Below are 16073 nucleotides of genomic sequence, written 5' to 3'. Positions count from 1 at the left end.
GACTGGGATGCTAGTAATCTGCCAGTAGCATGGCGCAAGTTCAAACTCCATGTTGATTTAATGTTCGCGGGACCGTACAAAGCTCTAGAAGAAGAGGAAAGATGCAGTTATCTTCTCCTATGGGTCGGAGAAAAGGGTCGAGACATCTATGACACTTGGACATTAACAGCTGCACAACGTAAGTCGTTGAAACCATACTACGATCGTTTTGAGGAGTATGTAATGCCAAAGTCCAACGTAATTTTCGCCCGATACAAGTTCAATGAGAAGGTGCAAGGCGGGAACGAGCCATTCGAACAGTTTGTCACAGACCTGAGGCTGCTAGCGAAGGACTGTAACTATGCTAACAGTGATGAGATGATACGGGATCGTATTGTTTTCGGAATTTACTCGCATAAAGTTCGTGAAAAATTATTGAATGTTGGATCGGAATTGACGTTGGAGAAAGCAATTGACGTCGCTAGATCTCACGAACTTGCCCAAATACAAATTAAAACGATGGATGGCAACTCGCGGGAACAGTCAGTTCATGCTATTAGCAAGCAACCGTTAAAGAAGGCAGCTTGGAAACCCCGTCATGGCAGAGTGCAAGAGGGTAACGGTGCAGCATGCAGACGTGAGGACTACCGAGAGCGAAGCAAGACATGTGGATCCTGTGGTAACAAACAACACGACGCGAGGGAAAACTGCCCTGCGAAAGGTAAACAATGTAAGATATGTAATAAGTGGAACCATTTTGCTAAAGTTTGTCGTTCTCGGAATAGAACTGAAGTGCACACAGTCAGTGAAGCTAGAACACAGCACAACGATGCAGATAGTGAGGACGAACTGTTCATTGATGCGGTAACACAGAGAAGCAGCGTTCATGACATAGAACAAGTATTCGCAAGTCTATTGGTAGGACCAAAACAAAGTGCAATAAAGTTCAAACTGGATACCGGTGCTACAGCCAACGTCATTCCCACACGCGTCTTCAAGGAATTGGGAATACACGATGTGCTTCAACCTTCAACACGCCCTCTCTATGGCTATGGTGGTGAGAAGCTCGTTGTCAGAGGCAAATGTAATATAAAATGCCAGTACAAAGACAAACAGATGACTTTGAAACTGCATGTAGTTGACACACCGGCTCCCCCAGTGTTAGGTTTAAGAGCGTGCCTAGATTTCGGACTAATTGAGCTCATCCTCTCTGTGTCAAACCAACCTGAGCAACCTGTAATGGAGGAATTTGCAGATGTGTTCAAAGGAATAGGATTATTCCCAGGGGAATGCACCATCCACATCGACCCAGATGCAGTGCCTGTAGTCCATCCACCACGGCGTGTCCCTGTTGCACTGAGAGATCGCCTGCGAGAGGAACTACAAAGCATGGAGAAGCAGAACATCATCAAGAGAGTCACCGAGCCAACAGACTGGGTCAACTCAATGGTAGCAGCAGAAAAACCACGCACAGGCAAGCTGAGGATATGCCTAGATCCTCGTGACTTGAACAAAGTGATCAAACGTCCACACTACCCATTACCAACGCTAGATGACATCACAACCAGGCTCGCTGGGGCAAGTTACTTTAGTGTAATGGATGCAAGATCAGGCTACTGGGCTATAAAGCTCACAGAGGAGTCTTCTAGGTTGACAACATTCAACACGATGTTTGGACGCTATCGTTTCCTGCGTCTACCCTTTGGCCTGAAATCAGCACAGGACGAGTTTCAGAGAAAGGTGAACGAGACCTACGAGGACCTACAAGGCGTCATGGCGATAGTAGACGACATCCTCATCTACGGAAAAAACAAACAGGAACATGACGACAACCTACGTGCAATGCTGCAACGCTCCAGAGAACGAGGAGTCAAGCTTAATCCAGAGAAGAGCATCGTCTGCGCTACTGAGGTCAGCTACTTTGGTCACCTCATCACCAAAGATGGAGTCAAGCCAGACCCTGCCAAGATCGCCGCCGTGAGAGAGATGAAGCCCCCAAAAGACAAAGGTGAGCTCGAAACAATCCTCGGCATGATCAACTATCTGGCCAAGTTTGCTCCAGGACTTGCAAGTATCAATGCACCCCTGCGGCACCTGTTGAAAGAATCCAGTGAGTTTATATGGGATGCACAGCATGAGACAGCTTTCCAGAAGATCAAAGACCTCATCACACGTGAACCAGGTCCAGTATTGACATATTTTGACCCCTGCAAGGAGCTCACGCTGCAAGTCGACGCAAGCAAATACGGCCTAGGTGCAGTATTGTTACAAGACGGCAAACCCATCGGATACGCGTCAAAAGCCCTAAATGACAGTGAAGTCAATTACGCACAGATTGAAAAGGAACTCTTTGCCATTCTCTTTGGATGTAAACGCTTCCACCAGTACGTCTATGGTCATCACATCACTGTAGAGAGCGACCACAAACCTCTCGAATCGATCATTCGTAAGCCACTCGCAACAGCACCTCCGAGACTGCAGCGCATGTTCTTACAACTGCAGAGGTACGACTTTACCATCATCCACAAACCCGGCAAAGACATTCCTGTGGCCGACACTTTATCCAGAAAGTCATTGGCAGACCAGGATGACGGCCTTAGTGAAGGTATGGACATGCAAGTACACCTGCTGTACGATAACTTACCTGTGAGTGATAAAAAACTTAAGATAATCCAGACAGAGACTGACAAAGACAAACAGCTCAGGCAACTGAAAAAAACAATCACAGAGGGATGGCCTGAGCAGAGGAGATTGTGCCCTCCGAGCATCGCTGAGTTCTGGAACCACCGGGACGAACTCACCCAGATCGACAACATCATCTTCAAAGGTGAGAAAATTGTTATTCCCCTCTCACTACGAACAGACATGCTGTCACGCATTCATCTTGGCCACATGGGAATCGAAAAGAGCAAGCAGAGAGCAAGAGACATTCTGTTTTGGCCAGGCATGAGCAAACAGATTGAGGAGATGGTTGGGAAGTGCTCCACCTGCCAGGAGTACAGACCCTCCAATACCAAAGAGCCCATGATTAGTCACAAGATCCCTGAGAGACCATGGCAAACAGTTGCATCTGATCTGTTTACCTGGAACAACGACCAGTACATCATTACAGTGGATTACCACAGCAGATACTTCGAGCTTGACAAGCTAACCAACCCCACAGCTTCTGCAGTAATACACAAGCTCAAAGCAACATTCGCCAGACACGGCATACCAGAGACCCTTGTATCGGATAATGGCCCTCAGTACAAGTGCAAGGAGTTTGAGGATTTTGCCAGCGCGTGGGAGTTTGTACATACCACCACAAGCCCACACTATCCTCAGAGTAATGGCCTCGCAGAGAAATCAGTACAAATCGCAAAAAGTCTGATGAACAAGGCCAAAGCTGACAAGCGAGATCCGTACTTGAGCCTGCTCGAGTATCGCAACACCCCTGTCGACAGTCTCGCATCGCCAGCTCAACTACTCATGAGTCGTCGCCTAAGGTCAGTCATTCCAAACACACACACACAACTTCAGCCAAAGGTGATCAGTCAGGCACAAGTCTACAGTCGGAGAGTACATCAGCAACAACAGCAGAGGAAGTACTACGACAGATCGGCCAAGCATAGTCCACCGCTCCGAGAAGGTCAACGCATCCGTTTCCAGGAACATGGACACTGGAAGCCTGCAGTAATCATCAGACCAGCCAACACAGACCGTTCCTACCACATCCGTGCTGCGGAAGGACAGGAGTACAGGAGAAACCGGCGACACCTCCTGCACACCAAGGAAGATCATCACACCCACACTGACAAGCATACACTTGACAATGCACAGCACACAGAATCCAGCAACCTTTCACCTACCACACCAGCGACAGACGAGACAGTCCCTGTCAACACTGCTTTCAGAACAAGGTCTGGAAGAGAAAGCAAGCCCAGAACTATACTGGACTTGTGATTACACACGGGTGTAGACAGTTCGTTGCCCGGATCAAAAAAAAAAAAAAAAAAAAATTGTTTAACATGTTCAGAATACACTGTGAATGACACTTGTCATGATTAATGAGTAATTCGTTTTAACGTGGGCACCTGAATCTTTGAAAAGAAAGGGGATGTAATATTCACACTGAATATCCTGAATATAGCGGATTGATATGCTATAACATAGTCCATATGCAATACTATAATCCTATTGGTTATTGGTACTTACCGGAACCCTTTTCCCGATGTGCCTGCACCTGACTAATAACTAGGACAGTTGAACTCCATTGAGTTAGTTACCCACAGTAAGAAGTACGTGTATTCATTTCGTTATTTGAATAAACAAACCAGTTAATATAGCACGCCAGTGTGCTCATCTTTTCTTTGAACAAGAAAACAAGACAAAAGTTAAAGAGACACAGTGTTCAAATGCAGCATAACTAAAACATGTGAGTGTCACGGAGGCCTGATTTCCTGTTGGTTACTCTTGCGTGCGGATAATGATCTCACAGTGTAAACTGGGTGGGGTGATGAGGGTGCTGGTCAGATTATTTTTGACCAGAAATCCTCAACTCAAACCACAGAGTTCTGCTGTCTTGTTTAGAGGCACATAGTGCTGCCTGAAACATAGTGACATAAAAAAAAATTGCCACTGGATTACACATCACGCAGGGTAAAGCTGTACAAAGCAGTGAAAAAAGAAACATACAAATTTTTAAAGTAGAAACACCAAAGTGTAATTTAAAGTGCATCCTGTACTCCTCCCTCTAAATGGTCTGGTGTGTGTAGTGTAGATATTACATTATGAGGACACTCACACTCTCCTCCTGATAAATGTGTTTTTTTTTTTTTTTGGCCCACCTCCACCCCCCCATCTTTGGAGGACAACTTTGTTTTTATGTACAGATTTAAATGGCAATTATAACAATTCTGTATAATATATAGTATAGTGATAACAATATATAGTGATAACAATATGCAAAGTGATAATTATTGGGGTTAGGTGGACCAAGAAAAGAGGGGGAGAGAAATAATAAAAAGGGAAAAGACAAAGAGGTAGGAGAAGAAAGAAGAAGAACAAGAAAAGAAGAAAAAATAATAATAAAATAATAATAATAATAATAATAATAATAATAATAATAAAATAAAACACGCAACCAGCTCAAATGACCACTGCAAAGAAGTACAGAAAGTAAACCAAATACATATAGTACAGATGAGTGCGATGTATGGGTGTGTGTGAGTGTGTGTTTATGTGCAACCTAGAAGTGCAACATAGGATAGATGTATGGAATGTACTTACCAGCAAGGGTGGGTAGCTGCGACAGCATTCCCCCAGAGGCCAGAGGCGGGTGGAGAGAGACCCGGGAATCCCACCCGCCCACGGCCCCCCACAGAGCGGTGGAGTACCAGAGCCGCACTTCCCAGAAACCCTCACCCGCCCGCTCCCGCAGGCGGGAGAGAGAGACCCCGGACAGCGCCCCACCAGTCAAGGAGCGCAGGTCCAGGGGAACCAGAGGGAACAGAGCGCCTCCCCCCCAGGATGCCCCCCCCCCCAGGGGCCAGCGGCAAAGCCACGGCGCCACGCACCCGGAAAGCCACCCACCACCCGGCAGGGCCCACCTCCCGCCGAGGAGCACCCGGCCGCCCCATACCACCACCGCCCAGGGGAGCGGGCCAACCGCCCCTACGCCGGGGGGCCAAGCCGGACTCCGGAGCCCCAAGGCGCCCCCCCTCTGGAGTGGTGCAGTAGTCTCAGGGGAGCGTCCGGGAGTGAACCGGGCACGACCAGCCCCGACCCAGAACCAGCTGTCCTCACCCACACACCCAAACCCACACTACATTCGCCCCTAACACCCCCACCAAATGTGATAAATGTGTTTAACTCTTGTGCTGCAGTCTAACACACATGGGACATTCATCAGTTTCTCAGAGCTAACACTGAATCTTATTGGCCAGGACATCCTGAGTTTAACCAATCACAGCCTGACAGTGTAGGAGTAGTGTTATTCTGTAAGGTCATCATACTGTACTCAGATCAGTTTGTCATGAATACAGAACCAGCATCAGTTTACTCTCTTGTTTAGCTGCTTTGTGAGAATGAATAAAGTGAGAAGACAGTTTTAGACTTTGTGGTCACTGGGAACACACACACACACACACACACACACACACACACACACACACACACACACACACACACACACACACACACACACACAAGCTTAGACTGATGATGTCTGATAATACACCTCCTTTGTGCAAAAGCAGTAGAGTGAAACCTTTTAATAAAATGAGCTAATGCTAAATGCTAATATAAAGAAAACAGTGCTGCATTAATAATACATGACCAACAACCGGAAAACATATGTAGGCTACTGACCTTCTACACACAGAAAACATCTGACTATAAAAGTATTTAATAGTATAGTCCAACATTTTCTCAGAGCTGACACTGAATCTTAATGGCCAGGACATCCAGAGTTTAACCAATCACAGATGGACAGTGCAGGAATAGTGTTATTCTGTAAGGTCATCATACTCTCTGTGTGTGTGTGTGTGTGTGTGTGTGTGTGTGTGTGTGTGTGTGTGTGTGTGTGTGTGTGTGTGTGTGTGTGTGTGTTTTAATTCGATAGTGGTGAAAAAAAAAATCACAATTGACAAAAATGGCATATTTACATTTACATTATGTTTGTCTGTCCCTGTATTTCTCCCAATTGTCTTGTTCCCTTTTGTTCTTGTTGTAGTGAATGTACTTGTATGTGTGTTTGTGACCATCCCTGTCCCAGTGTTTATCTCGTCTCTGTTCTCATCTCTCTTCCTGGGAGTATTAGGTTGTTTTCTTTGTTGTGGGTCTGGGGACGAGCTAGTGGAGCTGGGTGCTCCAGGAAGAGCTGCCCTTGGTGTGGGGATCTGTCACGGTACAGCCCCTGACCCCTCCATACGGGGGTCCTGACCCCTCCATACGGGGGTCCTGACCCCTCCATACCGGCGTGTCGGCGTGCCTATGTGTTGTTTTTTCCGTGTGTGTGTCTTGGTCTTGTGTTTGTCTGTGCTGTTTGTGAATTTCAAAAATCACACATTACACTAGTTAAACTCCTGTCATACTGTCAACACCCAGTGAACTTGAATTTATACAGAAGTGTCCTATATTATGTTTATTTAGGTGGGTTTCTGGGATTTTTGCACAAAGAAAACTACTTAATCATGTAATAAAAGAGATCAGACACTGCTGATGGCCAAACAAGGTTTGAAGACAACAGAACAGAACAGGACCATGTGACTTTTACCAGCCAATGAGATTTTGACTCGTGAGACCTAACGGTTCATGAAGTTTGGTTAGTATGTCAGTTTCTCTGTCAGTCTCCTCTGATGTCTGCACATTTCTCTGCAGTGATGATTCCATTCTGGATACTTCTATTTATTCTCTACAAGACATGTATGATACCAAATCTTTACCTGCGTTTATAACATGTTTCTGTATTTCTGATGTTGTATTATTGATATATGTTACATGCTATGGATGCAATTTTGTCCACATTTTGTCTTTGATCTGACTTGGTTTAATTTTATAGGTCCTGTTCAAACTACACAGGCTGTTAAACAAGAAGTCCTGATTAAACCTGGAACAAATATCACTATTAACTGCACATTTGAACGAAAATCTGGTGAACATATTTACATTTGGTACAAACAAAGACTGAAGCAGGAGCCTCAGCAAGTAGGAACTGCATATACAAATAAGGCGGGCGTACTTACATATCCATTCAACAACTCCAGATTCATAATAAAGTGGATTAACAGCAGAAACACTCTGACTATTGTAAATGCTACTGGAGGTGATGCAGGAACGTACTTCTGTGGAGAGATAGATAATACAGCAGTTAACTTTTACTCTGCTACATTCATCAGTGTGACAGGTAAATAAATTTCTCTTAAACTTCTTAACCTGTTAATATTGATGTTATCCTGCATTTTTTTTTTTATCAGAGAATTTTAAATATCTCTTCTGTATAAATATAATAATTTTACAATCTGTGGACTGCACAGTGATACAACATACATGTTTTATAAAAATTCTTGCTAATTCTTCAGTTCTACATGTGTTTAAACACGTGAGGGAAACCAGGATGAACTACAAGCTGAGACTGTTTGTATTTTATTGACCAGAACATCCAGAGTTAAACCAAACAGAGTCTGACAGTGCAGGAACAGAGTCTAAACACCCCAAAATAAACCAACCAGGCGAGTATCTTTTAGTCTCTTTGTATTAAATACAGAGATTATCACATTAACCTGCACTTCGAGGCTCTTAATGGTAGCTACAATTGGTTTATAAGGGAACTGCTGTTTACAAAATAATCTAGTCTAACCAGGTGAAGGACATAAATCAATAAACAATCAATAAATACAATGATTTGTGTGGTCTGTGGACTGCAGAGTGCTACAACATACCTGTTTTATAAAAGTGCCTTCTAATTCTTCAGTACCACCACCGAAGCAAATATCTTTGAGTCTTTTTTTCTTTAAATAAAGTGATTATCATAGCAGATTTTCACAAAACAATTTATTCATAAAAATGTTCATTTATAAAAATGTAAATGAGGGTGTCTTTGAGGTACCATAGACATCCTGTTATCATACACCAATCAGACTCATCTTCTCTAACCTTCTCTAACCCAATGAATCTGGTTTTCCTCACCATTACCTGTCACCCACACACACACACACACACACACACACACACACACACACACACACACACACACACACACACACACACACACTCTTAAATACTCAAAATAAATTGCTGGCATTACATGTTACTTACACACAGACACACACCCACACACAATCACGCACACACTTGCATGTACATGAGTAACTACATATATAATAACATAGTACAATAAATGAACCAGTCATTGAACCATTATTTTGTTTGTTGTTTGTCTATTAAATCTTCATCTAGTGCTGCTGGTGAGTCTGTGTCTGGCACTGTGTGTGTCTGTAATCTGGAATCTCACTGTATGTTCCTTCAGTTGGACAAGGAAGAGCTGCAGTGGTGAGTTAATTCAGCACAACAACATGTGATTTATTACCAGATGGTCCAACATCTGACATCTGTTTCCTTTTACACCTCAATCAGACACCATCAAGAAGGGAGAGAGACCACATGACCAGGTATGTCACTACATGCTTCTATCACTGTACCTGGATCAGTTTTAATTAAACCAAATTCACCCAGTTGATGTTGTACTTGTTTTTATACCTGTGGGGCTCCAACATAACTCCCCTTGTTTGCTTGTAAAGGATCCTGGTACTAAGCAGCTCTGTTATGCTGCATTACAGAACTCTGATGACCAGATGCAGAAGATATGGAGTCAAGGAGATGAGTTCACCCATGTGATGCTCTGGCCTGTCTGAGTACAGACTAGTTTAGTACTCAGTTCACTACATGATGATGAGTGTGTTTATAATGTTACAGCTTTATCGTAGTCTAATTATGCTGATATGGAGTTTTATGTCTGAATGAGTTTTTCAATAGTGCTGTAGGAATGTAGGACCAGATAACTGAACATCCCACATGCTGGTATATTTATACAAAATATTTGTCAATATGTTTTTTTCCATTTATATATGCTTCTTTTCATGTTGCACTAGTATGAGTTGCACAGAATGTTTGACAAAGAATTTAAAAGCAACTCAAATGCAAAACAAAAAGAAAAATAAATCAACATCACAAACAAATTTAGCAGGTAGTATCATAGTGTGTAGTGTCATTAATGTGTGTTCAATTAATCAGTTACATTTACATTTACATGTATGGTATTTAGCAGACACTCTTATCCAGAGCGACTTACAAAGTGCTTTGCATCCAATCACAGAATTCATCCTAGGAAATAGTACGGATAGGCCAGAATTCAAGATACCATTGAGTCAGACTACTACTAAACTACAGGAGTCAATGTCATTACCTAGTGTTTTGCAAGTTAGACATTTGCCAAGAAGCACAAATAACCATAGACAGACATACAATTTAATAACAACGGCAAGTGGTATCAGCTGAGTTAGTGCTCTGGTAAGAACTCAACAAACAGGTGGGTCTTCAGTCTACGCTTGAATATAGCAATAGACTCTGCAGTCCTAGCAGCTAATGGAAGATCGTTTCACCATTTTAGAGCCAGGATGGAGAATAATCTGGAGCTTTATCTTCCATGAGACTTTAAATATGGAGTTTCGAGTCGAGCCAAGTTGAGGTTCTGAGTGTTCGCTGTATGGATCAGCTTTTGACCATGGACATCATGTAGGAAGGGGCCAGTCCATTTTTGGCTTTGTAAGCAAGCATAAAGTTTTTATATCTGATGTGTGCCACTACTGGAAGCCAGTGAAGAGAGCATAGCAGAGGAGTCACATGTGAGAACTTGGGTAGATTGAAGACCAGTCGTGCTGCAGCATTCTGAATTAGTTGTAGAGGTCTGATGACCCGTAGAGGAAGACCTGCAAGTAGGGAATTGCAGTAGTCCAGCTTAGAGATTACTAGAGACTGCACAAGCACTTGAGTAGCTTCCTGTGAAAGGAAGGGTCGTATTCTCCGTATGTTGTAGAGGAGAAATCTGCAGGATCTGGTCAATTTTGAAACATGTGTTGAGAAGGACAAGTTGTTGTCCAACGTTTCACCATGCTTCATAACAAAAAGCAGCAGAGGGAAACAACAAAGACTGGAAGCAACATGACACTCAATTCTGGCGCAAAGGGACATTTATTTTCAAAAACATTCATTTTTGAGCGGTGAGGTCTTTGCGCAGAGCCATGGCAGAATTCGTAAATAATTTATTATTTGAGTTGAACGTGGTAATTGTAAAAGCTGTGTTGATAAAATAAGAAGATAAACCAATGGCTATTTTTTGATGGTGTTAACAAGGTGTTTTCAAAGGAAACTGTGAGTTGTTGTGTGGGTTTGGGGTTCCTGGAATGTACAGAAGATCAGTTTTGCTAAGGTTGAGCTTCAAGTGGTGAGTAGTCATCCATGAAGCAATATCTGCCAAGCATGCCAAGATATGCCTAGAAACCTAGATGTTAGATTGAGGGAAGGAAAGAATTAGCTGGGTGTCATCAGCATAGCAATGATAAGAGAAACCATGAGACAAAATAATGTCACCAAGGGAATGAATATATAAAGAGAAGAGAAGATGGCCTAGGACCGAGCCTTGGGGGACTCCAGTGGAAAGTTTACATGGATTGGATGTAGATCCTCTCCATGTTACCTGATAGGAACGCTCTTCAAGATATGACTGGAACCATTTCCAAGCAGAGCCAGTCACACCGAGGCTAGAAAGAACAGAGAGGAGGATATTGTGGTTGACCGTGTCAAAGGCTGCAGAAAGATCTAGAAGAATAAAAACTGATGATAGCTTGTTAGCCTTCTCGGCCACTGCTTTGAGGGCAGTTTCTGTAGAGTGTGCCCATTTGAAGCCATACTGATTAGGATCATGGAGTTAGTTCTGGGTGAGGAAGAGAGATAATTGGTCATAGACTGCTCGCTCCAAAGTTTTTGATAGAAAAGAAAGTAGTGATACCGGTCTGTAGTTGTTCATGTCAGATGTGTCAAGTGTTGCCTTTTTCAGGATTGGTACCACCCTTGCCATCTTGAACACAGTAGGTGCATAACCCGAAACTAAGGAGTTGGTGATGATTGCTGAGATGAACGGAAGGAGTTTTCTTGACATATTCTGGAAAAGAGTGGAAGGAATTGGATCTTGTGGGCATGTAGTAGGATTGCTAGAAGTCAGAAGTTGATGTATCTTGTCTGAGGAGAGAGGGGAGAAAGAAGCCAAGGAGTTGAGTGTTAGGTTAGAGATACTAGTAGGAAGGTTGGGAGCTGGGGAGAAGGACTGACGGACTGCTGCAATCTTCTCTTCAAAGAAGATGACAAAATCCTCAGGAGTGAGAGAGGATGGAGGAGGGGGTGAGGGAGGGTTAAGGAGTGAGAGAGGATGGAGGAGGGGGTGAGGGAGGGTTAAGGAGTGAGAGAGGATGGAGGAGAGGGTGAGGGAGGGTTAAGGAGTGAGAGAGGATGGAGGAGGGGGTGAGGGAGGGTTAAGGAGAGAGAGAGGATGGAGGAGGGGTGAGGGAGGGTTAAGGAGTGAGAGAGGATGGAGGAGGGGGTGAGGGAGGGTTAAGGAGAGAGAGAGGATGAAGGAGGGGTGAGGGAGGGTTAAGGAGTGAGAGAGGATGGAGGAGGGGGTGAGGAAGGGTTAAGGAGTGAGAGAGGATGGAGGAGTGGGTGAGGGAGGGTTAAGGAGTAAGAGAGGATGGAGGAGGGGGTGAGGGAGGGATAAGGAGTGAGAGAGGATGGAGGAGGGGGTGAGGGAGGGTTAAGGAGTGAGAGAGGATGGAGGAGGGGGTGAGGGAGGGTTAAGGAGTAAGAGAGGATGGAGGAGGGGGTGAGGGAGGGTTAAGGAGTGAGAGAGGATGGAGGAGGGGGTGAGGGAGGGTTAAGGAGTGAGAGAGGATGGAGGAGGGGGTGAGGGAGGGTTAAGGAGTGAGAGAGGATGGAGGAGGGGGTGAGGGAGGGATAAGGAGTGAGAGAGGATGGAGGAGGGGGTGAGGGAGGGTTAAGGAGAGAGAGAGGTTGGAGGAGGGGTGAGGGAGGGTTAAGGAGTGAGAGAGGATGGAGGAGGGGGTGAGGGAGGGTTAAGGAGAGAGAGAGGATGGAGGAGGGGGTGAGGGAGGGTTAAGGAGTGAGAGAGGATGGAGGAGGGGGTGAGGGAGGGTTAAGGAGTGAGAGAGGATGGAGGAGGGGGTGAGGGAGGGATAAGGAGTGAGAGAGGATGGAGGAGGGGGTGAGGGAGGGTTAAGGAGTGAGAGAGGTTGGAGGAGGGGTGAGGGAGGGTTAAGGAGTGAGAGAGGATGGAGGAGGGGGTGAGGGAGGGTTAAGGAGTGAGAGAGGATGGAGGAGGGGGTGAGGGAGGGTTAAGGAGAGAGAGAGGATGGAGGAGGGGGTGAGGGAGGGTTAAGGAGTGAGAGAGGATGGAGGAGGGGGTGAGGGAGGGTTAAGGAGTGAGAGAGGATGGAGGAGGGGGTGAGGGAGGGATAAGGAGTGAGAGAGGATGGAGGAGGGGGTGAGGGAGGGTTAAGGAGTGAGAGAGGTTGGAGGAGGGGTGAGGGAGGGTTAAGGAGTGAGAGAGGATGGAGGAGGGGGTGAGGGAGGGTTAAGGAGTGAGAGAGGATGGAGGAGGGGGTGAGGGAGGGTTAAGGAGAGAGAGAGGTTGGAGGAGGGGTGAGGGAGGGTTAAGGAGTGAGAGAGGATGGAGGAGGGGGTGAGGGAGGGTAAAGGAGAGAAGAAAATCAGTTCACACACAAACATTACTACACAGTTACAACACACAACCAGCAAGTCAGTTTATTAATTCATCATAAATTATCCTCTACAACACCATTATTCACAGAGCCACAAAGTCCTAACATGGACACACCTGGGATTCCTCCAAAAAATCCAGACCCTGGCTGGACTAAACACACACACACACACACACACACACACACACACACACAAATCCTGGCTGGACTAATCACATTCTCCACCTGCTCAGTGACAGAAACATTGTCAGTCCGTGTATGACACAGACAAATGTTCACACACCAACCGGTGTTTACACTTCATTTATATGTAGATAATCCTCATCTCTACTATCATACACACACCTGTTTACACTTCATTTATATGTGGGTGACTAACACGGGGAGAAGGTAGGCACGACGAGGCACGGTGCGGTGAACAACACATACTTTATTGATCACTAACGGTGGAGTCCAGCGTGAGTATTGAATAGCACTCCAAACAGAGAAGCGTACACACACAGGCACGAGCTTGGAACAAAGACGAGCACAGGACAGTTTCCACAATCAATCATGAGCATGTGAAATAAATTCCGCATTTCAGAGAAAGAAAAATTGTGTTGAAGAACACCATAACTATAGAATCTGAGTGTTACTTTAAAGATCTCTGGGGCCTGATTTCCTGGTGGTTATTGTTGCTGCTCTGAAGAAGATAGAAGTTCAGATAACAATCTGTCACTGGAAACAGGTCAGTGGTGATGAGGGTGCTGGATGGATTATTTTTGACCAGAGGTGCTCAACGCAAACCACAGACTTCTACAGCCTTGGTCAGACTCACATAGTGCTCTCTGAAAGTTTACAAGAACTTTTCACACTTACAAGCAGAGCCGGCATGCCCAATATGCTCACTATACACTCACTATACGCTCACTATATGCTCACTATACGCTCACTATACGCTCACTACACATGCTGTTTAGGGCCTTGAAAAGTGCAAGAGGAGCGGACAGGATTCACATGAGATGGAACAGGACCAGGACACGGGGCAAAACACAGAGGACAAATACACAGGAAGATACAGGACATGGAGGGGACACAGGAACAGGACATGGAAGCTGATATGGGAATTTGGAACATGAGAAGACACAGGAACTGGGGACACAGTGGCCAACAAAGCTACAGTAACCAAAGACACAAGAGTACAAGAGCCAGAACAAGACACGGGACAGAGTGAAGCCCAACACACTGAACACCACTGATGGAGGAACAACAGATGAGACATGAACAGAGAGGAGTGGAGGAACAGAAGGAGCAGGACAACAAACAACACAGAGCAGGACAGACACAATGGGACAGGAACAGAGACACAGGAAATGGAACAGGTACAGAAATAAGAACAGGGACAGACACCACAACAAACACCAAACACAAACCAGGAATAGAGGAGGACAAAAATGAAGGAGTCACAGGAGCAGAGAGCATGGGAGTCCCAGGAGGTCCACGGAGACAACAGACACAGGACACGGTGGGACAGGGAACCAGGAAACAGTATCAACAGGAGGTACAGCTGCGTTCAGCAGTGTTGGGTCCAGAGGCGTGGCCAAGGGAACAGGTCTGGTCCAGAGGCGGGGCCAAGGGAACAGGTCTGGTTCAGAGGCGTGGCCAAGGGAACAGGTCTGGTTCAGAGGCGTGGCCAAGGGAACAGGTCTGGTTCAGAGGCGGGGCCAAGGGAACAGGTCTGGTTCAGAGGCGTGGCCAAGGGAACAGGTCTGGTTCAGAGGCGTGGCCAAGGGAACAGGTCTGGTTCAGAGGCGTGGCCAAGGGAACAGGTCTGGTTCAGAGGCGGGGCCAAAGGGAACAGGTCTGGTTCAGAGGCGTGGCCAAGGGAACAGGAACTCACTGGGTGACCAGCAGGATGGACACAGGAACTGGCTGCATGGCTGTGTCCACAACGCTGGAGACAGGAGCCTGTGTGGACATGGGATAGACAGAGGACCCAGGGACAAGTGACAGAGAACCTAGCCTGATCAGTATCAAGATCCCCTCCATGGTACCTGCCTCCAGTTAACCCACTACAAAAACATCGCCTTTGAGGAATATTGAATATATACACAACAATATAGTGTTACAATAGTGCAACAGATCCATCAACAGATCCTCCCCACAGTAAACGATTGAGACGTCCACAAATGAGGAGAAAATCAAGGGATCATCTGTGTAAATCTCATGAAGTAACTCCACATTAGAAGACTTTTGCATCCTTTCCACTGCATCCATGGAGATCATGTCAGGGTTAGACCCAGGCGCGTGCCTACTGCCGCTAGACCTGGGGACAATCAAGCCAAATAAACTGCAGCTGTCTGCAGCCTATTTAATACAGGTGACTTCAGCAACACATTGCTGAAGTTGTTTGTAGCCTTCTCGCTCACAGCCCAAGCTGTTTTCTCTCGCTTGCATTTCGTCTCTGCTTTTCACTCGCCTTCTCTCGTTTTTCTCCCTGAGTTTCTCAGTCTTTCTCTCTCTCTATTTTTCTTCCCCGCTGTTTCTCTCTTTCCCCTTATTCTATGTTGATTTGTCTGCCAGTGTTCTGGTTTACAGACCGACAGGTAATCCAGGTAGAAGTGTTAGGTCTTGTACCTACACTTCACTTCTCCTCCCTCGTCTCGTTTTATTTTAAGACACGTTGAGCCGTTTCTCCGTATGTTTTTTGTTCTCTCCGTTTTTGTCCTTATCGACGCGTTGATTGTCATCCACGTATTTTTCGTTTCTTATTTACTTACCTTGTTT

General features: G+C 45.5%; 2 long non-coding RNA genes across 2 annotated transcripts; both read left to right on the top strand.

Moving 5' to 3' along the window:
* Positions 1-7070: 7070 nt before the first annotated feature.
* On the top strand, positions 7071-8225 carry LOC143526487 (uncharacterized). Its single transcript, XR_013133861.1, has 3 exons — positions 7071-7383; positions 7520-7864; positions 8115-8225. It is a non-coding gene; the product is annotated as an uncharacterized LOC143526487 (long non-coding RNA).
* A 650-nt stretch (positions 8226-8875) lies between these two features.
* Positions 8876-9657, top strand: LOC143527651 (uncharacterized). Its single transcript, XR_013134207.1, has 3 exons — positions 8876-9009; positions 9094-9128; positions 9297-9657. It is a non-coding gene; the product is annotated as an uncharacterized LOC143527651 (long non-coding RNA).
* Positions 9658-16073: the final 6416 nt, after the last annotated feature.

The sequence above is a fragment of the Brachyhypopomus gauderio genome, chromosome 11 (assembly GCF_052324685.1).
Source record: "Brachyhypopomus gauderio isolate BG-103 chromosome 11, BGAUD_0.2, whole genome shotgun sequence".
Taxonomy (NCBI): Eukaryota; Metazoa; Chordata; class Actinopteri; order Gymnotiformes; family Hypopomidae; genus Brachyhypopomus; species Brachyhypopomus gauderio.
Note: the sequence above shows the minus strand (reverse complement) of the source record. Positions and strands in the feature narration are given on the sequence as shown.